The 26,495-nt window shown below is 39.8% G+C and overlaps 1 long non-coding RNA gene across 1 annotated transcript in view; it reads right to left on the minus strand.

Annotated features, from left to right (window-relative positions):
* The window catches only part of LOC134394939 (uncharacterized), a 248,864-nt gene that overhangs the window by 214,080 nt on the left and 8,289 nt on the right, over positions 1 to 26,495 (minus strand). The window contains exon 2 of the long non-coding RNA XR_010025210.1: positions 25,402 to 25,471. This is a non-coding gene — a long non-coding RNA (uncharacterized LOC134394939). The remainder of the gene's footprint in view (positions 1 to 25,401; positions 25,472 to 26,495) is intronic.

A 26,495-nucleotide genomic window follows, 5' to 3' on the forward strand; every position in this document is an offset into this window, starting at 1 on the left:
CCCCCCTCCCCATAAGATCATTCATAGGATCATGTCTATAATCTTTTAGCTTTACACCAAAGAGATACTGCTCTTATATTGTTGATACTGCTTTGGTTATCCTGCACTGTTCCATTTGATTTGGGGCCAGTCCTTTTCTTTTCCCATTAACTACAAAAAGAGTATAAGAAAGGAAAGGAACCTCTCGTGCAAGCACTGAGTCATTACTGACTCTTGGAGGGACACCAGCTTCCACTGACATTTTCTTGGCAGGCCTTATAGCGGGGTGGTTTGCCGTTGCCTTCCCTGGCCATTATTACCTTTCCCCCAGCTAACTGGGTACTCATTTTACTGACCTTGGGAGGATGGAAGGCTGAGTCGACCCGAGCTGGCTGCCTGAAACCAGTTTCCACTGGGTTCGAACTCAGGCCGTGGTGAGAGTTTCAGCTGCAGAAACTGCTGTTGTACTGCTCTGCGCCACACGAGGCTCATGTATTAAAAGTATAAAACAAACATAATATCATATTGTACTAGAAGAACTCTATGAGAGTTCTCAGAGTTCATTGTATCAGGCAGTAACCTAATACAGTTTGGCCCAGACTGAAATCAGGATGTACTAAGGCACTGTAAGAGGATTGATTGCCACCCCCACCCCATGAGAAGGATTCTATACTTTTCACAGCTTTCTGAACATTTCCCTTCAAGAAAAAGCCAGATCTGATGTATTTCTGCTCATCAAGCAGTGACTGAAAATAGAATATCTGTAGTACAATTAATATGTATAATTCAGTTTCTACCACCCCTCCCAAATCTGCAACACCTTTGAGACAGAAAATCTGATCCACATGCAGAAAATGATTTTCACACATGGATTAGTTTCCCATGTACACAGTAGAATCAACTGTTTACTAAGAAGAAGAAAAGTGGCACTCAAAGTACAACCAAAAAGATTCAGCTTTGAACCTCAGGAGAAGCCTCCTTAACACAAGTGTTCCATCTTCAATCTGATCTTAATGTTCTGCAGTGATGATGCCTCCAGATTTTTCTGTTATTTTAAATAGATGAGGAATAGCTGATTATTTCCAGCCTTTCATCCAAAAATGTCTCTCCCCGAGGTAAGGGAAGAAGGATTGGCTTTCCATCAAAGTTGCTTTATCAGTGATTGAGCTCAATGGACCACTAAGAACTTTCCAGTTCTGTGATTCCAGGAAGCTGCAGAAAGTTACTAATAAATATATATGCTCTCTACAACAAGCTTATATGTACATTTACTGAATTCCCATTAAGTACAGAGATGCTCTGAGAGAACCTATTTAATATAATCGCTGAGTGCAGCAAACTCAGCTTTGCAATCATTCTTACCATGAGAGCTTTGTATAGCTGGTATATTCCCCTATTACAACTTGGCATGTTGACAACTCCCTTGCAAGTACTGCTGGAAGAGGTATGCAGTCAGCACTCATAAGGCAATTTCAAAGGGAAAATATAATGAAATGTTTGCTGAGAAAAACCATATTCTCCAAACATGGTATTGTTTCATCACATTACTCGGCCATTAGAAACTGAAACTTACAAACAGATGGAAACTTTATACAATTTCCTTTTAAATGTAAAATATACATTTCTTTGACCTGGGCTTGAGAGTGGATCTTGTTTTGTTGTAGTTATATGAAGTAGTATTCCAATCCCAAAAGTTCCATCGCTGAAGTTATACCTAGAATATGCATGATCAACCCCTACGAGTCTCTTTATAGAGGAACATCATTGAAGAAGTTTTACAAAAGTTCAAGTGGACTCCAAGCTCTGCTGTGGCAGAAATTTTAAACAATGGGCAAGTTTGCATATCTTGCTAAGCCAACCTGAGAAGAAGCCACAGTGGATGGGTGGCTTGTCCATTACTCCTGACGAGAGATATGAAAGCCCAGGAGGAAAATTATTGAACATTTTGGGAAATGTCCCCCACCCCGTTTTTCGTTTCCAAAAAAAATTGAATAGCTTTGGATTATGAAATATTTCTTTAGAATTAAAGACAAAGTACTTATATGTCATTACCCAGCTTTTACTCCCCCCACCAAATTATTTCTAAAAACGATGTAATAAGAAGACTTTTATAGAAAGCCAGGAGATGTACAATATCTGGAAATGTCGAAGCCTCTCTGTAAGATTCTCAGCATTCTTCTTCCATTGCTTAATAAAATTATTGATGCAGTTTATCTTTTACTGATAGAGATTTTTGAGATGCTCCAAATCATGCTCCGTTTCCAAAGATGTGAACAGAATAACCGTATCCTAATATGGAAGAAAATGTACATTCTTGACAGTTTGGGTTTTGTTCTACAAAGTCCTGTGTTTCTGGACTTGTCTTCCTCTGCTTCCAGTTCTTTCTGCTTCTTCTGACTTCTAGGATGATTCAGATGTTTCAGGAATTACTTGCTGAAGTCCCCCCTGGTGAAATATAAACTAGGAACCTAAAATATGTTAAGGATAACTTGGTGTGCTCATAAAATTAATCATGTTTGGTCTATTGAATTTTTAAAGTATATTTTATTCAGACAATAATTACAAGTTTTACTAATTGAGTTCACTTTTTAAAGTTTTAAAATATAATGATAATTTTAGGAGCAAACGAAGTTATACATAATATAACTAAAGCAGCCTTTCTCAAACTGGTGGCCTTCAAATGTTTTGAACTACAAAGCCCAGCATTCTTGATCACTAGCTGTCCTGCCTGAGGTTGATAGGACCTGAAGTCCAAAATATCTGGATAGCACCAGGTTGGGAAAGGCTATTCTAAAGCAACAAAGTGACTTTATATCTGTAAATCTATAGGCAGTATTGAAGTAAAATTCAATTACGAGTCCAGTCAACTATACATGGAATAGGGGTGGGGAATGGGATAATCAAATAGTTTTTTTGTTTTTTGCCTGAAGCAGTAAAACGTCTTCAGAAAAACTACAAGAAAGCAGCACAGTGGGTTTGATCCAGATTAAGTTGCACTTGAATACACTGAAATCAATAGAACTTAAGTAATGACTAACTTTCACATTGATTTCAATGGGAGCTAAATGCAACTAAGTTTGTCTGGATCCAACCCTGTAGCTGTGTTCAGACAACACAATAGTCAAAGGTGGAGTAACAATCAACTCAACAGTTATTTATCTAGGGCTTACTCCCAGCACGACATAATAATCAACCGTGGTGGGGATTAGGATCAGCGTTGAGTTGACTATTAGTCCACGCTGAGTTGCCTCACTCATCCCCCTGCCCTCTCTTCTCCCTCAGTCCTCCTGCTAGTAACTCATCAGCCATTGCTGTCGAAAAACTATCCTGCCAGTTGGACTAGAGTAGCAGTGGCCGCTTTGACCACTCTTGCCTTGTGACTCAGTGGCCAATAAAATGGCCAATGAAACAACCAACGGTGCCCACCACACAACACAATAACCAACAGTGGTTCAAATAGCCAACTCTGCACAGCATTGGTTCTTTGTGTGGGTTATTTTGGCCAAATAACCAACCGTTGATTTAGAAAATCCCTCCACAGAACATGATAACCCATGGTGGGTTAAATAACCAACTGTGACCTATTTAAACCACCACTGGTTATTGGGTTGTCTGAACCCAGTCTGTGTCTTGAGCTGATCGCTCAGTTTCACGCACCTGGGCTCTACAGTCTACGTTCACATAGTAAAGTACAAGATTCTAGACCAAAGGAGCCTACAAAGTCAAACAGGAAGTTACATTACATTCACAATTTCTCAGAGTAAGATATATTATTATAATTTCAATATATACTGATACTTCAGAAAATTCAGGTATTAAAATGGGATTTCTACCAATGAAAATGTAAGCTACAGTTCTGCACTGCCAAACTTAGGTTATTTAACAGCAATTGTGTACAACTTTATCAGCTAATCTAAAGTGCACTGAAGGCAACTGAAATACAGTGGCTGTTACTGCTGGCCAAATATGAAAGGATAAAGTTCTGCATTTAAGATTTTGCTCAGGCTTGTGTTCATGACCAGTTTTATACTCTGCATATAGAGCAAGTTGTTATTGCCACAGTTCTTGACAAGGGATGGAAGGAAGACCTAGCACCACGACTCAAGAAATGGCCTAGACAGAAGTGGAACAAGTTTCCTCTCCCCATCCAACACATGCCCAACTGGCATGCCTCCAAGGAAATTTCTTCTCCCCACCATTCTTGCCAAGCCATCAAGAACACCCAATTGCATGTGACTGCAACAATCACGGAGGCTCCACGAATGGCCTTTCCCCTACCACCATTCAAAATGTTCTTGACTGAGGAGCAAACACTACACTAAAGGGTACTTTAAAGAATAGCCCTCACTCCTGTGGCACTAGTGTTGCCAACAGGGGCAGAAGAATCAAGGAAAGGGAGATCCAGGGGAACTGGGCCCTCTCTCATCCTTTCATATAAAGCCTCTCTTTTTCTATGTTGCTAAGAACTAATCATTCTTTTCTCTTCCTGCTTTCCACATCCCCACCTATCATCCCCACCTCCTTAACATCTTTTACCAGTCTTGGTATTAAGAAAAAATGTCATAAAAGAAATAATTTTGGCAAATGTTTTGGGAACTTTTGGAAAGGTAAGAGGAAACACAACTGAATTGTGTAATATTTATTTTATTTATTTAAACCACTTGTATGCTGCTTGATATCCTAGGATCTCCATGTGGTTCACATAAAAAAATACATATAAGACACTATAAAACAACATAAAATAATAAATGCATTACAACATTACCTAAACAGTAAAACAGAGCACTGCAATTACAAGTCAGGAAATGCTTGTCTAAACAGCTAAGTCTTCCAGAGGTGTTTAAAGCTCTTCACAGTTTCTGCCTATGGGACAGCCTTCCAGAGGGTGGGTGCCACTGTTGAGAACAACAGCTTATGTGCCGTTATCTGATGACACACTATTGGTCATAGAACAAACAACAATGCCTCCTCAGAAGATCTTAGGTGTCGTTTCTGTGTAGGGAAAGACAGTCAAGCTAAGCGACCCACCCTCCCAAAAAGAAAGAGTTGTGGGGAAGAAAAAATGGCTTCACAGAAATATCTCTGCATGGGAAGATGTTCTGGTAATATTACTGTCAGTGTAATTATTACCTGGAAATAGTCAATCCTTAAAACAACTTTTCCACTTCTTGAAATCCTAAAACTGAAATTGCCCCAAGTGGGCTTTAAGACATGATATTTGAAGTTGCACATCTTCATATGTTGCACTTTTAAGCTCCAAGTTGCACTTCCACAATGCAGCACTTTTCTATGTGCGTTAAATGTGGAAATGACTACTCACACACCTGCCTATATAGAGGAGACAGAAGGAAATGTATACTATCAGCGACAGACTTCTGATCTTTTTGCAGATAAGGACAAGGTCTGCTTTAGCAGTCTTACAGAAAGAAAAAATGAAATGTGAGATTAGAAACAAAGAGAAGCCCTTGGTTTGCATGAGAGAATAAAACATTTGTTGTCATGGCGGCCATTTCAGATTTAGGTCATCTTGGCCTCTACCACCATATTATAAGTTTCAGGGTGTCTTCCCCAATAGTATGGTAGTGGCTAAACAACTGAATTAATGAATTCAATAATCTAATCTATTCAACACTCACATTTGCAGTAAATAATTTTAGATCTTGACAACAATTGTTTTGGGGAAAACTAGGCAATCCGCTAGAAGTTATTATAATTAGATCCATAAGACACAAAGAATGAATGCAAATCCAGTATGCTAATGTCAAAGACTACCTTTTACAGCACAGGCTGAACTAGAGTGCAGCCTGTCCTGCTGACTGACTGAGAGCTATTCTGACAGGAATCCTGGAGTGAAACAGTGCCTGAGCTGTTGGAGGTCAACCCTAAGGCTCCCAAACATAAAATGTTCCCATCTCTCTTTCTCTCTCTCTGCCTCCTTATGGAATAGGTTGGTTTAGAATTTGAACAGAATTGTAGCCAGCAGTTCAAAGACACCAACCTGTTCACAATCTATTCTTGGCGTAGTGTTCTCTCCAAGTAGGTTATCCAATGTACGAGTGCCCCAGTGATATCATTACTGAAGTAGCACACATGGGCCCTTACTTCTTTGCTACAGCATGGGTGTATATAAGGTCATTAACAGGACACTCCAAAAGCAAGTAGGGAACAGTAAACTCCAAGTATCCTATCAGCTAGAGATGAAAGAAACTTAATATGGACTGAACTCTCCTTTGCTACTTGGTGCTAACAGTACTGAGTTTCCAACTCTAGTTGGAAACGTTAGAGTAGATTTAAGCTTATGGCTTAAACAGCATTAAGGCACAAGCTTCAGCTCACCTACGAACTCACAATAAAGCACTGATGAGTGCTCTTAGCGAAAGGATCACTGTTAAAACTCAGTCCCCTAGAATATGGTAATCCAGCAAGGGAGAGGCTCCAAAAAGAGTCCTGCACAAGAACAGTCTGTTGAAGGGTGCAGAAACAGAATTATTCAACATTCCCAACAACAACAAGACCAAGGGTGCTTCCAGATGAGTTTGTAATTGTGCAATTGCACTGCCTTATTCACAAAATTTTACAGGGGTCTGGACAATAACATTTTTCATTTGTAGCCCCTCTGGGTTTTTCATCCTTTTCTTATTCTTTTCTTACCAGAAAAATACTTTAAGAAAGAAAATATGAAATAGCACATTGCGTTTTTACTAGGGGTGTGCACGGACCCCCCGCTCCGCTTCTCTTCCAGAGCCGCGATTTGCGGATCGGGCCGCTTCGCTCCACCCCCGCTCCGCCTATGTCGGAGCTCCGTTCCCCCCCCCCATAGGCTTGCATTAAGCTAAAAAAGTATACAACTTTTTTTCTGTTAAAGTTAGAAACCTCAAGTTTGGCACCATGACACCTCATGGATGTATACGCACACATGCCAAGACTCAAGGCAATCCCATCATCCCCTGATTTTTGGGGAATTTATGAAAATCGGGCACCCCATTCATACCCCTTTCGATAGCTCCGTCAATTTGCATGTTAGAAACCTCAAACGCACTACCATGATAGCTTATCCAGGGATACACATGCACACCAAGACTCAAGGCAGTCCCATCATCCCCTGATTTTTGGGGAATTTATGAAAATCGGGCACCCCATTCATACCCCTTTCGATAGCTCCGTCAATTTGCACGTTAGAAACCTCAAATGCACCACCATGATAGCTTATCCAGGGATACACATGCACGCCAAGACTCAAGGCAGTCCCATCATCCCCTGATTTTTGGGGAATTTATGAAAATCGGGCACCCCATTCATACCCCTTTCGATAGCTCCGTCAATTTGCATGTTAAAAACCTCAAACTCGCCACCATGATAGCTTATCCAGGGATAAACATGCACGCCAAGACTCAAGGCAGTCCCATCATCCCTATTTTTGGGGAATTTATGAAAATCGGGCAGCCCATTTGCACACGTGAACTGTTCTCTGACATTTGGACAGATAAAAAAAGGGAAGTGGGCACACTCACAGATGCCATCTAGACCCACAATCATGCCAAGGTACAAGGCAATCCCATCATCCCCTGATTTTTGGCGGAGCTTAAACCTGCAGACAGCTCAATGGGGCCATTTCAAAGGAAATCCCAAGATGCCATGAATTGGGGAGTAGAGCTCAACCTAAATATGAATCTTCTTCCACACTTGAAAAATGGATTTGGAACTTCCAAAAGTCTAATTGAGCACAGGAATAACTTCTCCCCTGAGTCAAAGCCAGACACAAACCATCCCTGCGAGGCGGCAGGGGAGGAGGGAGGGAAGGCAGGCAGGCAGCAGACATTTCTGGGGGCATAAGGAAGTGAGCCAAGTAATGCATATAAAATGGAATAAATAAATAAATAAACAAAGGAGGGGTGGAATTAAAAGCAGCAGTGTTGCTGAATAAACAACAAGAAGAACTTTTTGAAAAAGGCTATATCTGTCTTTTACCAGTAATGGGGGGGGGGGGGAACGTGCCCAAAGGAGGAAGCATCAGCCAATTTGACTGGTCCTGTCTAGGTACCAGTCTTTTAAGAAGCAAACGCTCACTTCAACTCATGATAGGCATTGCTCCACTGGGTTACTCTTTGGAGGGCTCTGATGGCCCTCCAAGTACAGGAGAGTGAGGGCACGTCCACATGCCCTAGGGGAGCTCATCCCCTTGCACCACATCTATTCAGTTGTTCCCCAAAGTTAGGGTGGGTAGCAGTGCTGTGTTTTTTCTATCTCTTATGGCTTAGTATATGATTTCAGGTTGTGTTTGTGCATTTGGTGGGGCTACTGTTTTAAAAAAACACTGGGAAAAGTCCGTTCAGACTAAGAAAGAAAAGTTCCCAGAATCCCAAGTTACCCGTTTTGCCTATCCCCTCCTCCAACTTTGGGATCATGTGATCATGACCGGGAGTTGACTCTGCCCCTCAGCAATCGAAAAGGTAATCTTTTCCCCACCTTTACCCTACTTTTAAAAAAATTCTAGCAAGCGAACCGCACCACACAGAGAGCTGAGAGTAGGCTCAAAATGACCCCCAGCCATGACTCTCTAAGCAAAAGAAGTTTCAGACAGATAGCTTCAAAAACAACACAGTTATCCCCTTTTCTTTTCCACAATGCAATCCTATGGGCGAAATGTTTCAAAATGGCGATCGGATCAGTCCGCGGAAAGAGGATCGCTCTGAAAATGGGCGCTTCTCTTCGCCTTGCTTCTAGGGGTCTGCGGTCCGCTTCTACTCCGCCTCTGGGCAAGGCAGAGCAGGCCAATTCGCTTCTGATTCTCCGGTTCTAATCGGAGCGGAGCACATGCCTAGTTTTTACTGTTATCTCTAGGAATCTTTCGTCTGGAAATACGCCAAAGTCCAACTCATTTCAGGCTACAGATGGTCCCTTCTTCAGGAGAATTGTATGCATTAAGAAGATATTAGCCTTTAATAAGCAGGAAAGTTGCTGCCAGTCATAGTAGAAGTAGACCACACTGAGCTAATTGGACCAATCATCCTACACAGATTAATGTGTTAAGGCTTCTGACATATATTTCCTCAAGCTAATTTTTTGTGGATTCTAGAATAATAGTGTTTACTTTGACTACAGTCATAAATCATGGTCTGACAAAATTTGGATGTGAACTTATAATAATTTGCAGTGCTGTTGCCTCTGTTTACAAGAGCAAACATGCCAATTATAGTTTGGTTCCTATCTGAGTACAATGGAAGACTTCTGCATCAATTGACTGCCACCATAAAAAAAAAAGCTTATATAGACACACCGCAGAAACTTTGCCTTCTACCAATTCAATAGAATTCAAATGGACTCTGATGGGGAAAGCTGGTAGAACCAAAGTGGAGGCACTTGGAAAACTTCAACATGGAGTCATAGGTTACTACAACATTGATGTTAAATCGCAACACAAACTTTTGGCCTAATGAGCATGTCCCTTTCTCTAGAACTGCCAAATCATATTTGATGGATTAACCACCTTGCTTTAACTTGGATTAATACATTAAAATGATTAAATTTATCAAAACCCACTTGGCCACAAATGACAAGTGACAAAAGCAGTGTAAGACAAGTGGGGCCAGGATGTTATAGATGCAGCCCTTTGTGAGCCCCCATCTGTTTTGATATCTTAAAAATGAAACAGGAACACTAAATTGTTCAGAATACCAAGATACCGGTAGAAAAGATTCACTGCATTGAGCTTAATTTATGAGAGAAACTGAACTCTGGATTCAAAGCCTACTTAATCAGGAAGCCTGGTTGGACAAATCATTATATCTCAACTTCATGCATTTTCACAGGGTTGTTGAGAGAAAGAAACAACCCAATGTACACTACCCAGAACTCCTAGAAAGAAGAGCATGATGCAAATGAAATATATACAGTGAACATAGTAATATGTTCAGATGTCACATGGGGTAGGAAGATTTGTTGCAGAAACATCAAAAGCAAACTTAAGTACACAACTACACCACTGCCAAGTTGTGTTCTGGGACAGCTTCTTAACAGATGGGGAAAGAAATAATCCAGAGCAATGTGGGCTGCAAACACTGAATGCTTAGTAGATCTGCTGTAAGGATGAAATTAAAACAGTGCACTATATTTTTGCACACTGCCACATTTTAATGTAAGCAGAGAATGTTGGCCTCAAGTCACATAGGGAAAAGTTAGCCTGCGACAGACACAGATCTTGGGACAACAGGTGTCAGCTTAATGAGACTTTCAAAATAGTTCACTCCTCACGAACAAGGATTATGTCCAGCAGAGCAAGATGGTTGTACAGAAAGGTATTGTCCTGTACAAGTTCCTTTACGCAGGAGTCTCAGGTATAAACATACATTATGAGCAAGATACTCACACACAAACATGCTAGCTCTAACCTGACCCACCCACCCATTTGAGTTACTATGGGATGCTCAAGGAAATTAAATATAAGACCCACAAAATTTAAATAATAATAATTTAAATTAAGTATAAGACCTACAAAAATAAAACAGGATACTGTTAACATGGAGTGAAATATCACCATCTATTTTTACAAGCTATGTTATAGCTGAAGTTCAGTCTTTGTAATATGAACACAGAACACACATTCCAAGAAGGCTCTCCCAAGCACAGCCAGCAAAACAATTACTTCATTAACTGTTACGTCATTAACACAAAAGCTGCCAGCTGCCTTGGCTCACAGTTTTACAGTAAAAAATGGACAGAAGTGCCGAAGGTCACAAGGGATTGCTATTTGGTCTCCTGGTACCTTAAAGAAGCAGACAAGAATGTCCTCACCTTTATGTTATCGCAAGATCCCCCTTCTGTTTACATGCGGCGCACGACGACCTCAGAGGGAGAGGTGTCGCGCCCACCATTTTTTATTTTTAAAGAGGCAGCACCGCAAGAGTGCTAGTCCGCAGAAGGTAGGTTTTTAAAAAAAAAAAAATTTTTTTTTTGCTGCACCCCCCCACTCCACCCCTGATGGACGCAGAGCTCCTAAGGAGCTCTGAGCCCCGTGCGCAGGTCCTGGCTCCTCGTGAGGAACCATGAGGAGCTGGGGCAAATCACGGCACCTAGCCACATGTTCCGCAGTTTCGGCTCAACCCAAGACAGCGGAAAAACCGGGCCTAAAGTGTAGGGCGAGATCCCGGGGCAAGGGAGGGGTCATCCCTCCCTGATCCCGGGATTCCCTGTGCATCATGTGGATGCACAGGGACAATTCTGGGGATCACCCCAGGATTTTGCCCTGTCTAATTATGGCCTGAGTCAGATCCATTGGTCAACCTAGCTCAGAACTACACCAATTGGCAGTGGCCCTGCAGGGTTTCAGTGACTGTTCTTTCCCAGACCTACCTAAAAAAAACCCACAGAAATTGAACCCAGGGTATAGAACATATGTTCAGCCACTGAATTACACACCTCTCCACATAACAACCCACTTCTCAGTCTCCTCCACATTTTCTTTCTAGCAATTCAGGTTCTCCCAGGCATGAAGAATTCAAGAGCATGTTCCCTCCAACAGGTGATTAGTCTTGGGTTGTCCAATATAGTCTCTCTTTCCACAATAAATTCTCTGCCAGTTTTCTGTTTCCTATTCTCACCAGTTAACTCACTTGTTTTAGTACTCCAATTCTCACAATAAAAATGACATTTTTCCTCTTTCAAAAACAGCAGCATAGTGGAAGGAGGTGCTTTTAAAAATATTAAACTTTAATGGATTCATTTTATCAATAAATTAATGGAGTGGATGGATGGGTGAGCCAAGCATTTTCCTTACCAAATTCTACAGCCCACCATACTCCACCCTGCAGCTATCCACTTTTCCCTCAATGTCAGTGGCCAGGAGAAGCAGATAGAACATAAGCCCTTCTGGATAAGACCAAAGGCCTATCTTGTCCAGCATTCTGTTCCCACAGTATTATTATTTATGACATTTATATCCCGCCTTTTTTCCTCCAAGGAACCCAAGGCAGCATACATAATCCTCCTCCTCTCCATGTTATTCTCACAACAACAACCCTGTGAGGTAGGTTGGGCTGAGAGTATGTGACTGCCCCAAAGTCACCCGGTGGGTTTCCATGGCCAAGTGGGGACTAGAACCCAGATCTCCCGACTCCCAGTCCAACACCTTAGCCACTACACCACACTGGCTCACAGTGACCAAGCAGAGGTTCCAATGGGAAGCCCACAAACAGGACATGAACACAGCAGCACCCACCTTCTTCAACCAAGAGCGATAGCATCTGAGTTGCACTTAGCACTGAGGAGGAAAGTTCAGAGAGGATAGTGCTTTCAAAATACAACAATTGTATTTTGAATGAATGATTCATGCCAGTTTCTTTGCTTGTCTCAGTGAAAACCTGGTTATGTGCAACAACTGCAGTTTATGGCTTCAGTAAATAATTTAAAGAATAGAGACTTATATAAAAGTTCACTAGTCAGCTCCTTTGCAACGCCTACTCACTGGGCATTGGCTATTGATAGCTTTGGCTATCAGAGGCATGAATACTGCATAAAGGGAGGGCAGAGGAATAAACCGTAGCTGATTCTTTAATATAGGGATGACGAAGGGTGGGAGTTCTCTCATGATCTGTGAAATCAGTTGGAGGTTAAAAAGGTATTAAAAATCACCAGCAACTGCAAACTACTAGAGGTGGGTGGGTTAAATTTAACAGATTTAACCCAATCTGTTAAATATTACATACATATATTAAATAAATATAAGTCTAATCACTTATTAGGTTTATTTGTGCCATGTCAAATCACTTCTTAAAGAGAAGTATACCGTTTGGGACAAAAACCATCAACACATAGCAAAATAAATTCTTGCCTAAATGTCTTACTTATAAATTGCCTCTCAGATACCTTTAAGTAACATTACTACTTCTATTAGGAAAAAAATGTTATGAAATAAGTAAATACCGCTGTTCTTCACATCTTTCTTCTCCATTTTGTTTCAGCTGCTTAATTCTAGTGCATGCATAATGTTGATGGCACTGAGTTTTCTCTTTTGGGGCAACAAGGGTTGCAGTTTCAAGAGGACCCCACAAGATTTCTCACACACAGTCAAGCCCAGTGTTGACAGCTCTAGAAGCTGTATAATTGCTTTCAGGACAACCAAACTAGCATGGCTTAGTGTGCAAACCCATTTCAGGGGAGAAAAGGAAAGAGATACGAGAATAACACTTGAACACATATTTGAACTCTTATTTTCACTGAAATTTTCTCCATGTCCTAAAAGGGGGGGGGCAGGGGGAATATGGCTAAAGGATTACTTTCATAATTCTTCAGAAGATTTTCAGGTGTTAATCACATATTTTGGCATGTTTCCATAACCTTTCACCATAAGCTTTTCACAAATGCAAATCAACTGCATTACAAAGTCAATAAAGTATACAAAAACTAGCACAAATTACTTATGAAAAGCAAAGATAGCCAAGTTGGTCCATGAGAAAAAATCCAAAATCGGCAGTTGGGCAATTATTAGGACCAACTGTCACAAGAGTATGTAAGCTTTTTGGGTTCTCTATGTTAGGTGGTACAAAAAACAGGGTGGGGAAGAAGCATAAAAGTCTGAAAATTAGAGCAAATATTGTGGCCATCAGGCCTGCAATTTAAATTCAGTCCCAAAATCAAGACTGCAGATTAAATGAATTAATTGATCCCAGGTGCTGAAAGTTTCAGATTACACCCAGGAATGCATCCTGGGACCAAGATGCAATGGCTGATCCCCATTTCTGAAAGCATAAAAGCCAGCTCTAACCCACATCAATTTCTTCCCGTGAGCAAAATACCCAGGTCCCTGGGCAGGCAGAAAGCAAAAGTAGTTTATGCACATATTTATTGCATTTCTATACCGCCTTTCTAAGATCAGTCAAGGCAGTTTACAAAGAGTTCAAAATGTAAAAACCATAATCAAATAACAAAACCATAATTAAAAAACCAAATTACAAAGATGCATCTTGAACCAGCAGCCAGTATAAAACTGGTAAAGAGAAAAGTAACAAGAAACATGACAGTATTTATATTAGCAATGCTAGAGATAAATATTAGTTGTACTAGGTTAAAAACGTCAATTGAATCCAAATGGTTAGTTCACTCCTATACAGAACAATCCTATACATGTCTACTCAAAAGCAAGTCATATTGAACTCAACAGAGTTTACTCCAAAGTATATGGACATAGGATTGCAGTCTAAAATAGGCTCTCTTTCAGCCTGTGCTGATGAAAACATATTTCATGGGCTGCATGGCCCAAGGCATGGTACATTTGTGGATTTCCTATGACAGTCACTGGGATGCATGAAGCTTTGTATTTCCAAATCTTGTTGTAGATTTAGCCCAAATTTGAGTCAAATTGGACCGTTTCACAAATCTGGGGTCCAAACCAAACCTTATGGTTGGTGCATACCCCTAGTTTCTAGATGGGTATTGACTTTCAGTAATTGACTCTGCAGTGTAGCTTATTTCAGTTTATAGCTCAGATATCTCTGTGTTATCTTAAAAAAACAACCAGTTGTGACAATAAACCTGTTGTGACAAATGGCTTATTTATCTATTTACAAAGGCCTGACTTTCAACATAGACCATCAACTTCACTATGAGGTACAACATCTAGCACCAGGTTCCTAATGAATGAGAGGGTGGCCCCTTCTAACAATCTGTGCTTCCTGAGACAGATATTTCTGAGAGAGATTCTGAGAGAAAGAGAGATCTCAGTTTGTTAGCTGTGCTTGCTCTATTCATTTCTAGCTGCTGAAAGATATATAGCTCCTGCTTCCTTTTTTTCCTCTTTTTTTTCTGGGTGCTTTTCCTTCGTATCTGTCTGCTTTTATTTGCTTCTTGTAGTACCACCCCATGCTCGTCCGTTATTATGTGTGTGTTCTTGTTCTACTCTATTATCCCCACTGAGAAATTTAAAAAGCAATTAAGAAAAATTCCTTTATCTTTCCAACCTTTCTTTAAATCCCAGTCTGTCTGTCTCAGTTAGTGTTTGTTCTTGTTGAAATCCAAGTTGCTTCAGAACACTCCAACCCACACTCCCGCTTTGTTGGTGTGTGTGTGTGTGTGTGTGTGTGTGTGTGTGTGTGTTTTAATGTATCCAGTCAAGTCCCCCACACCAAAACTATATTAAAAATACAAAAAAAAACCCTCTTTATCTTTCCAATCCAATCCTATATCTTACATTTCATCTTGCTCCTGGAAACTGAGGCCATGGCATCCAAATGACACACAGGGGATCCCAGGAGCAGGCAGGGATGACCCCTCCATTTGCCTGGGATAATCCTTAGGTCTCGCTAAAGCCTGAATCACTGAAGAAAGTGACTTTGAGATGTCATGGAATGTCAGCTGCCACTGCCTACTATCATTTTTAGAGTCAGGCAGGCTCTTTATTTTCTTTCTATTATGATTTCTATTTATTAATTTTATTTATTTATTTAAAACATTTCTAGCCACCTTTTAGGGCAGAAGCCCTCCCAAGGCGGCTTACAACCATTAAAAGCCATACAAACACAGACAATAAAATAGCAGTTAAATATAAAAGCTTCAGGAGAACAGGGGCTGTCTCTCCTAAAGTTCCATTAAAGGCATTTTCCCTAAATCCTTCCTTTCAGCCAACATCATTTTTTCAAGAAGTGAAGAAAATTGGTTGTATTTTCATTCTAGTTCAGACACAGTACATCCATAATTTAAAATATAGTATAGAAATAGGGGACTTTGATTTTTGTAGGAGATTTCTAGTTACTGAACCTTCTGCAAGCTCTCTTGAGAGAAGATGAAGTGTATCTTCTTGAAGTGTGTCTGTGAGGGGAGGGAATGGGGATTTTTTTCAATTCCTAAAAATCAATGGATGAAAGTATCTGTTTTAAACTTGGCATGGCTAAAGCCCTACTTAAGAGCTACCAGGGTGCTAAGTTTCATCTCTTTATCTTTAAAAATGACAGAGATGTATACATTTTTGTTAATTCCCATTGTCAATAATAGCGTGGTTCTCCAAAAGTGGAGCGGTTTTCCAATGAGTAATCCGGTAGTGCATAGAGACGGAACCCCCCTCCTGGAAATTGGAGCAGAGAACCTGCTCAATGGACCTCTGCCCCAAATTTCAGGGAGGAGCAGACCCACTCTGCACACCCTTACTGCCTACTCAATAAATGAAACACAACTGCTAGAGGAACCATCATGGTGGTTTGGAAAGAAAGGGATTGAAGGGCTGTTTGGAATAAGGATAAAGATGAGAGTTTGTTTGGATAAGGAATGGAATCGAGGGGGAAATGGTAGATACAAAACTCTCCACCACCACTACCACCAATTCTGCTCTTTCAAAATATGTCTTTAAATGTTCCTGCTCAATTGTCAGAGAACTAACAAAGCAGAAAAAACCTGAACACAGTGTTATATACGACTCATACTATACATATTTGTGCACCTGTATCTGTCACTCAAGTGCTCTTCCTTCCCGCCCTCAGCATTTTCTATATTTGGAAAAGTGAAACTAAACTAGCCAATTTCATCTAAGGCAACACTGTCTAAGCCTAATGCATGTTTAAACAGAAAAAGCCCTACAACTCCCAACATGCCCCAGCCATGCATGCTGCTGGGGGATGCTGAGAGAGAGTTTTAGGACTTTCATCTGTCTAAACATACATAAGACTGCACCCGATGTAAGTTAACTAGTTATTATAAGCATTCCTTACATGTGATAACATACCTATATTGCTTGTTCTTGTAAAATAAAATGGGTTGGTTAAGATTTGTAACAGTTCATAAAATGTTTTAGTTTTCTATTTTTTATGTTTATATGCAATTGTATTTTTATTTATGCTTTTAGAATCCCCCTGAGAAAATAAACTGTTTGTTTTCCAAACGCATTGAGCCTAATACATTTGTGCACTTCTGAGAAGTCTTCTTCCCCTGGAAAGATATCTGTTTCATCAGCAAACTTGGCTACCTCGCTGTTCATCATAAATTCTAGATAATTTATAAACAAGTTAAAAAGCACTGGTGCTAACATAGATCCTTTGGGAATCCCGCATTTTAAATCCTTCCATTATGAGCACTATCCATTTATTATTTTATTCTGCTTCCCTTTCTTTAAAGAATTATTGGTCCATAAGAGAACCCTTCCTCTTATCCCATGACTGCTTAATCTGGAATCTTTGATGAAAAATGCTGTCAAAAGCTTTTTGAAATTCCAAGTACACAGTGGGCAAGTGTACAACATGCATATATCCTGGAGTCATCTCTAGGTCGTCCCTGTGTGTCCAAATATCACACAGGGGATCCTGGGGTGAACCAGGAAGAAGAGGCTTTCCCTGGATAATTGGGATGGTGGATTTCCCAGGTTTTCCACAGTCCCAGAACAACCCCAGGGACCGTGGCTGGTGTGGCACAGCCTCATGGGTCTTCAAATGGGCACGGAGCTGCACAGGGTAGCTCCATATCCATTGGGCAGGAGAAATTTTGCCATCCCTGGGATGGGGTTTTTTGGGCGCGGGGGGCGGTTCCTTACTTTTTTCCAGCATGACTGGCTTCTCTTAAAAAATAAAAAATGGTGCCCGTGATGTCCCTCTTCCCTTCTGGGACATCATGCAGCCATATAGATGCTGGGGAAGGATCATGGAAGCAGGTATGTCAGTGATACTCCCCACTCCCTCCCGCTACACCCTTAGGTGAACTCATTGTCTACTGCAGCCATCTCTAACTTGGTACCCTCTGGATGTTTTTGACTAAAATTCCCATCAGCCTCAGCCAGCATGGATAATGGCCAGGGGTCACAGGGCTTGTAGTCAAAAAACATCTGGAGGGCTCAAGGTCTACCAAATCACCCCTATGCTCATGACTGTTGACCCTCTCAAAGAATTTGAAAAGGTTAGTGAGATAAGACCTAGTTTTGCAGAAGCCATGTTGATTTTTCTTCTACATCAAGGGTAGGCAACTTGTGAGCCTCCATATGTTTTAGCTTACAACTCCCAGCACCCTTCACTATTGCTTATGCTGGCTAGGGCTGATGGGAGTTGTAGGCCAAAACATATGGACAGCTACAAGTTGTCCACCCCTGTTCTATATGCTTGATTTTTACCTGCAGTGATGCCACCCACCAATTTCCCCCCAAATAGACATTAAGCTAAGCAGCCAATAATTTCTTTAACCTCCCTGAATCCCTTTTTAAAAATTGATGTTAGGGACGGACGGACTCACCACCATCCATTATCTTGTCACAAGATAATTTACATTTTAAGTACTTTAGGAATTTGAACTATACTCCATAGGTCCTCTCCTATACCTGCTATTTACATAACATCACATACCTAGAAAACCCTAACATGGCATTTTTATGCAAAATCTCAGTTCACTAAGGGAACTGGTGGTTGTTGGACACTTGCCCGAACATGTCCAGGAAGTGATGGCAGCTCGGCAAGCGGGGTCCAGGAGGCCGAGCAGGGGGAGTCCATTGGACTCCATCCCGCTCTCAAATTCCCACAACATCTCTAACTGGGGTTCTACTGGCTGCTTCCAAGTCCTCTGGCATCAAGACCAATTTTAGAGACAAGTTAGGTACTTGTTAGAAGATCAGCAATTTCACATTTGAAATCCACATTTCACATTAAGAAATCTTTGGTAGATGCCATCCAGGCGTGGCAATTTGTTAAATTAATTCATCAATAGAGCCCAATACTTCATTTTTTGTCACAACTATTTGCCTCAGTTATTCAGACCTCCCCACAATCCTGAAAAGTCAGTTCAGGCATAGGAATCTGCCTTTCATCTTCCATACATCTTCCACAGTGAAGACAAACAAAGAATACATTCAGATTTTCTGCAACCTCCTTATCCTCCTTTAGCACATCTTTAACTTTCTTGTTGTCCATTATCTCTAGCCAATTTTCTTATGTTTTTAAACAATTTTTTAATATTAGTCTTAATGTTTTGAACTGACATACGCCCCAATATTCTGGGGAATTTGACTTTCTTCCTAACTTTCCCTTTCAACATTTTTTAATGAACCCCTTCATTTTTGAAACTCTTTCTGCTTTTTATCCCCAAGTCAAATGTGAGCGTTTTAGACTTGGCAATTTGCCCATCTATGTGTTGCATTTCCAACTGGTCCAATAACACTTGTGTCTTGCACCAGGATTACATGCAGGGTTCCCTCCTCTTTCATTGGTTCGATAACCAACTGTTATGGGATAGATTCATTCAGGGCACAGTCCTATGCATGTTTAGGCAGAAAAAAGCCCTACAACTCCCATCATGATGCAAATTTCTGTAAACCGCCCAGAGAGCCCTGGCTATGGGAGCGGTATATAAGTTTAATAAATAATGAATAAAATAATAATAATAACTGTAGGGCCTTTTCCTGTCTAAATATGCATAGGATTGCACCCTCAAGGTATTTAAAAGTATTACCTTTTCCTTCTGACTGGGGGTGGGGTGTCTCTATGCTCTATTAACCCTGTAGTGGGTGTGCAGTGGCACTGCTTCGTTTAATTGACATAGCCGCCAACTTGCAGCCACATTGGGATTCACCACCATAACCAAGCTGCACATTTTCAAGCTCACAATTTACCATGACTTTTACCTTTGCTCTGGGTTATCCAGTGGGCATAGCGAAAAAGCTCCTATTGGTTACTGAAGATGGCAGAGTGGGAGTTCAGAGAGAGGCTGAGACTTTGGTTGTTGTTGTTGAGTATGCGTGGGAACACAGGTCTGACAACAATGGTTGCTGGTGCTCCAGTTTTTCCAGCCAGATAGCCCATGCTATGCCTCCTGCCCCATCTGGCTTTATCCCTCCTGCCCCATCTAGCTTTATCAATTTAGTGTTACAGCAGTGATGCTGTGGGCTTTTGAGCATGCATTTACCCTGTCTATGTGAGGGTAACTGAAGTCACCCATTATTACAAGATTTTCTCCTGTAGATGCATCTCTCATTTCATACTCCTGATTTCATTTGCTATTGCTTTCCTCTTGAATGCCCTCCCCTTGGAGCCCTGACTAGCACCAACGCTGATTCTATTCCGGCGCCAAGTGAAAACATGGCTTTTTAACAAAGCCTTTAATGGTTAAATTCACTAAGACGGCACATTGTTTTAACTGTTTTAATTGTTTTACTGCTTTTAAATTATATATTGTTTTAACTTGGTTTATGGTTTAATTTGTTTTTAGTTGTGTATATTTACTGTTTTATACTGTATGCTTTTATCTGTATGCCGCCCTGAGATCTTAATGATATTGGGCAGGATACAAATGTTTTAAATAAATAAATAACCAAAGCTCCTAGGCACTCCCAGAGAGAGCTGTCTGTTTTTAATCTAATAAATGCTGTGTGCTCTGACATGCACATTTTTTAAAGAGAAGATAGAATGAGATAGTCATTTGCCACGATTTACCATAAAAGGCATTTTTATTTTTGACCAAATAATTATTCCCATTGAATAATACAACATTTCGGAGAATAGTGTTTTCAATTACTAGCTGTTTCAATGACGTTTCTTCTACTTGCTCAGCATTTCTCATTCCATGTCAGAGCATTAGTGAAATTATCCACCATGGATTACTAGTACCCTGACTGTGTTCTTAGAAAATGTCAAGTCCTTTGCCTTTGAGAGACATTTCAAATATTTTCAGGGCATTGCTAACTCTTGCAGGTAATGCTTCACAAGCTAGTCTGTCTACTACTCTTTCACACATGTGGTACACAGATCACTGTTCCAGATGCCCTCTTAGGTCTACCATAAACTTACAGATGGAGTTGGGGAGGGCGGCTCTGTCATCTCTTGGACAGAAACATAAGTACAATGGGGACAGAGCTGGCAATTGGTCTACAGCTAAATGCTGCTGCCAAATGTTCCTTCCTTATATGAAATTACTAACATGTGATTGGAACATGTGATACTATAAGTGTGCCACTCTGTTCTAAAAAGCCTGAAAATCAAGATTTCAAATATGTGCTTAAATCTCTAAATCACTGTTTATCAGTTTTAAAAGACCTTACGTTTTAAGATTTTTTGTTTTTAAAAAAATAGCCTCATTTGTGGTACAGGAAACACTCTATTTTGTTTTTCTTAAACTTTATAATTAAATCCAGCCATGCTTTTCTTATGGGAAAAGGTGACATGGGAAGTTTAATCATGGTTTGAGTACATAGATTATTAGGAACATTTCAACACCCTGAATAATTATGCCCCTTACATTTTCACCACTTCAATGAAGAAATGCCAACTGTTGTAACAAAGAGCAACATACAGGCAAAAAAGTGAGGCACTTCTTTAAAGCTTCAAGTCACCTTGGAAGTTGTTGAGCCAACAGAAATGCATTTAGGTTCACCTAATCATCTTCCCACAATGCACATGGCTTTCATTCTGTAGAAATGGAGCAACATCTGGCATAACAAGAACTATTTAATTTTCCCCTAACCAGTAAGTTATTGGGAAATACTTGTTCTTCTAACAACCTTGAATATTTTATAAAATTATACATACGGACATCATTAATTTGAGAAGGATGCATTTTTTAATCCTTGAAGAGACAAGAAATTATGAATGGAGGTTTCTTCACCAATTTTTTGCTTGTTTGAGGCTAACTACTGTAGAACTATTGTGAAATAGTCATGGATTTATTAGACACACAGTTAATTCAATATCAGAGTAAAATTCTTTCAGGAAGACATTTGGCCTTCTCAGGAGTCCAGAGATTTTATAAATGGGTCTCCTTTATGGCAGGAGTGGGGAACCTGTGGCCCTCTATCAATTGTTGAACTACAACTCCCATCATCCCTGACCACTAATCACATTGGCTAGTGCTGATGGGAGTTGGAGTCCAACAACATCTGGAAGGCTTCAAGTTCCTCATGCCTGCTTTAAGGAATAGGTTGCTCCTCAATAGAACAGACAGGAAATGTAGAGAACACCCCTATGTTCTGCAATTTAATTTTACTAACACTATTGACAAACATATGTCAGAATATTTACTACAGAAAGAGCCGGTTACATTGCTACAATACACAATCAAATGAAAATCTCATTACCTATTTTCTAGAAGTTACATTGCAATCTATTTTTGATTGGACATTCGTCTCACACAGCCTTCAACAAACCCACTTGCCATAAGGCCTGGGGTGAGAAAGACTTTGATCATGGCAAGCAAGAATACTCAAGCTGGGAGGTTGCATTACAGCAGCTAAACTATGGCCAGAATACTGCAAGTAAAGATTGGGGAGAGAGTTCTGAATGGTATCAGCAAGGGTTTCTTTCCTTCCACCACCACCCCTCCTTTTCTAGGAACACTGAAAATCTGATTGGTGAGCTGAGAAGATGAGGGATTGGCCACACAATTTTCAGTCTCTGTTTGGTGCTGCTTAGTTTCTCTTCTCACTCCATGTGCTAAACTGCTTCACTACACCAGGGCCAATTCCTCCAATTGGACTCTGAAACAGTTCCCTACCAGGCAGCACAATGCTTGTATGGAGTTGGTAGATTCTACTGGATTATGAGTGGAACCCAGTCCAAGACTCAACCAGATGCTTACCAGGTGGCAAACCTATCCTTCTGGGTATGTGGGCTAGAAAAAAGACAAGGGGCAAGGCATTGTTAGGAGCAAATTCGCAATATCATGTAGATGTGAATATTTCACCCATTTGAATTTTTATCTAAGGACAATGGGATATATTCACAGAAATATAAGCAGAAAGAAATTATCCACTAGTGAGATAGCAAAAATGCTTGCACAAGGTTCTTCAAGTGCTACAAGTAGCAGGCTCTGTGCCTCTTCTTATTCTTCTGATTGTGTAAAAGACTGCACAAGCAAAACATGGTCTTTGGTTTTAGTTTTACTTTTCCCATTCAGCATTCCTTGAGCACAAGAAAATGCCTACAACTTTAAAGGCATCTTTGGATCTAATCAAATTTTCACATGAGGGGAATCTTTCAAAGGGAAGTAGAACTGGCCAAATAGTTCCTTGTGTTGATCTGTGTTGAATGGTATTGTGTCCTATTATTCATGTGCATTGCATATCATGTGCTAAAACTCCCCAAATCATGAAGCTCATCTTACATGGAATAAATGGAAACATATTCTTGTCAGATATGAGACAATGAGACTGAAAAATTATAATTCAAGAACACAGACACAAAGCACTTGTGTTATTGTACACACAATGCCATCTAAACGGTATCTGGTACATGTGCTATGCAATGGAAACTGGGGAAAGATCTAGTCATACCACAGCGGAGTTTTAAAGCACTCTAAATACATTAAAGGCCAAAGAAGGAATTATTATTTGGATTTTCAAACACTTTCCCTACAGTATAAGTCTTGCAAAGTTCTGGAGCAATTTCCCACTTTTTTGAACCCATTTCAGATGTTTTATTATAAAACTGATCCTGATGTTTCCAGTAATTTGATTTCTATGGTTTTCATGAAATAATATTAGCTCCCTCTGGTGGCCAACAATACCAAAAGCTATATAAAGCCCGTTAACTGTGAGTGAATTTCAGGGATTAAACATTTCTTTTGTACTTGAAACTTACACTTAAATCATATCAGAATTGTTCTGATATTTTCTATGTACGATCAGACTGTAAATTGCACTAAAGTACAGCTGAGATACATATTTATCTAGAAAAGGGTAAGAAATTTGTTCAATTTGAATGTTAATGCAAACTTACGCAATTCAGACTTCCTGAACCTATATTCAAACTGAAATGCAATTACACTTTGATATTTACACTTTTTTGAATTTTGCACTGCAGTTTCCAGTTTTAAGTAATTGTGTATTAGAGGAAAGTGCATGCAAAGATGTGTATATAAGTGAAAATGTGTGATATTTGGAGAATTGCTTGCAAAAATATCATATATTAGGTAAAAATGCATATAAATATGCATATTAGGGAAATGTCCATGAAAATATGTCCAAATATTCATGCTGACTTTTGTAAAAAATGTAAATGGATGTGGAAATTGAGGTTAGAAAATTGAGAAACTGAGTAAAGCCTTCGAGTATTAAGCCAGCCAACCTCTTAACATTAACAGATACCAATTGACTGCAAATGTCAAATCCAACCCAGAATTCCCTTAAAGGTCCCCAGATCCTGCATAACTCTGCCCTGATGTGAGCCCAATGTCTTCATATGCAAGGACCATACCTGCATATTAGATTTAAGAGTAGGAATTATCTATAGCCAAAGCCTACAATTCGCCACATAAGTACTTTCATGCTGAAGATCAAATCTGCCAACAGCATTTGCCATCTCATTGTAACTGATGGATTATGTCTGCTCTGTTAGAATCTAAATGGATGTAAAACTGTAGCTGGCAACTTCTAGGAAATACATTCTTCCAGTTCCAAAATATATTTTAAAAAATTAGACAAACTTCCCCATTTTCAAATGCAGCTGACATTTTGACATGCAAGAAAGAATTTTAGATGAATGTCTCAACCAATCTAGCTCTTTTTCAAGAAATCCAGTCTAGACTTTGAGCATGAAGACAGCTATCAATTTATTTGTTAGTGGTTAGCTAAGTAAGAGGAGTACAACTATATTGTTATATTTAAAAGAGCTATATGTCTAATATTTAAAACTATTATACGTAATTTAAAGATCAAAAGAGTATAGCATACTTTCCCTCTCCTCATGATTATAGAAATGAGTTATAAGTTGTATGTCCACTTAGGTTAGGAAAATTCCAGAATACAATCTTTTGTTTGTTATAGTTCCAAATACTGGAGCCTAGGATGTTTTCATTACAACATAGTATTTGAATCAATGCTGTGTAGGTGGACTTTGGTTTCTGTACAAAACAAAGATACCCATATGGAAACATTTGACCCCAACATCTAACAACTAACCCTGTTCATGTGATGTGCAAACATCTCTAATATGGTATATCATGTTCCATGCTGTTCCAGATATTATGGGCAATATTTATAGAATGGAACAATGGAGTATTTGCATACTTTATCCATACTGAAACCATTAAAAACTTATTTATTAATTTGACTTCACAAAAACAAAGCTGAACAAAAACATGTCAAAATTTCTTAATGATTTATTTGCTGTGATGAACAGGGATAAGCATATGATATATATGTGTGTATAAAAATCAATTCCCACACAGACTCACTAAGGGTACTTACTGGTCCAATAAATGTTGCTTTGGGGGAAAAAAAGAATAAAAAACATATGAGTCTAGAGTGTATATACAGGACATAATTTATAGAATATATTATCACATCAACTACTTGTTACTTCCTATCTACTTCAACATAGAGCATCCTTTCCATACCAAAATCCTCTCTTTAAAAGTGCATAAACAAATACAAGCCAGGATAATTTAAACCAACCAACCATGATAGTTATTTTTCTGGTAATACAATACAGCTAGTTTAAAACTTTCTGGGTAACAACAATATATTACTCTTTCACGTACCTGGTGGACACCTGCATTCAGATGGTACCTCTCTTGCTGTACGTAGTTTGGCTAATCCTTCACTTAGTTTCTGTTTTAAAAAAAAAGACAAAAGTAGATATTTACAGAGAAACAGTGTATGTGTGTGGCCTCTTGTAAATTGTTGTTAATCATATACATGTTCCAGTCAAAGTTAAACACAGAGTCTCCTCAATTTCAAAGGGAAAATTAAGCTCATACCCACTAAACCATGATACTGAGAAGTGCTCAACTTTGACTGGATTGTGCCCAATATGTATATTATTATTAATATGTGAAGTTTCCAAACTTCACTTTTTGAAGACCTTGACATCCCCTTTGTAGAACCCACTGATCAGAACTGCTGAAATACTTTATAACATTAACAAGTCTCTTGAGGGTTTTGATCCATAGCAAAGATTTCCAGGGCATTTTGGTCCTAAAGTCTTAAACAGTTTGGAACAAAATTAATTGAAGGCCACCTTCAAATATATCAGCCTGCCTGCACTTGAAGATCAGTAACAGAGGCCCCTCACACTTGCCCATCTTTGAGGGTATTACATTTGCAAGTACACAAGACAGAACCTTTTCCACAAAGGCCCCACACCTCTAGAATGGGTTGCAATTGGGAGCCTGTCAAGACCCATCATTGCAAGCTTACGTGTTTACTTCGGCCTTTTGAATGATGTCTTGTTGGGACTGTTCTGGTTTGTAGCTTCAATGGCATTGTAGATTTTAGTACTGTCTGGGCCAGATATTTTATTCTTGGTGTTTGTTGTTGTTTTTACTTGTTTATTTCATACAAATAGGGCCCCTGTATTTGCTGCAGAGAAAGGACACTGCACTGTGAAAGTGGTATATAAAAGGCAGGAGCCACACTACTGCTTTAAAGCAGTATTGAAGTGCACTGACAACTGTTGGGGCCCATCAACACATACCATATACCGCTTTCATACTGCTATATCCTGCTTGGTGGCTCCTGCCTTTTATATACCGCTTTCATAGTGCAATATCCTGCTTGGTCTAGGTTAGACCTTAGTCACAAAACTAACTCGTCCTCTAAGCATGATCTGCCTTCCACATCACCATTTTGCCAA

Source organism: Elgaria multicarinata, chromosome 3 (genome assembly GCF_023053635.1).
Source record: "Elgaria multicarinata webbii isolate HBS135686 ecotype San Diego chromosome 3, rElgMul1.1.pri, whole genome shotgun sequence".
NCBI classification, from domain to species: domain Eukaryota; kingdom Metazoa; phylum Chordata; class Lepidosauria; order Squamata; family Anguidae; genus Elgaria; species Elgaria multicarinata.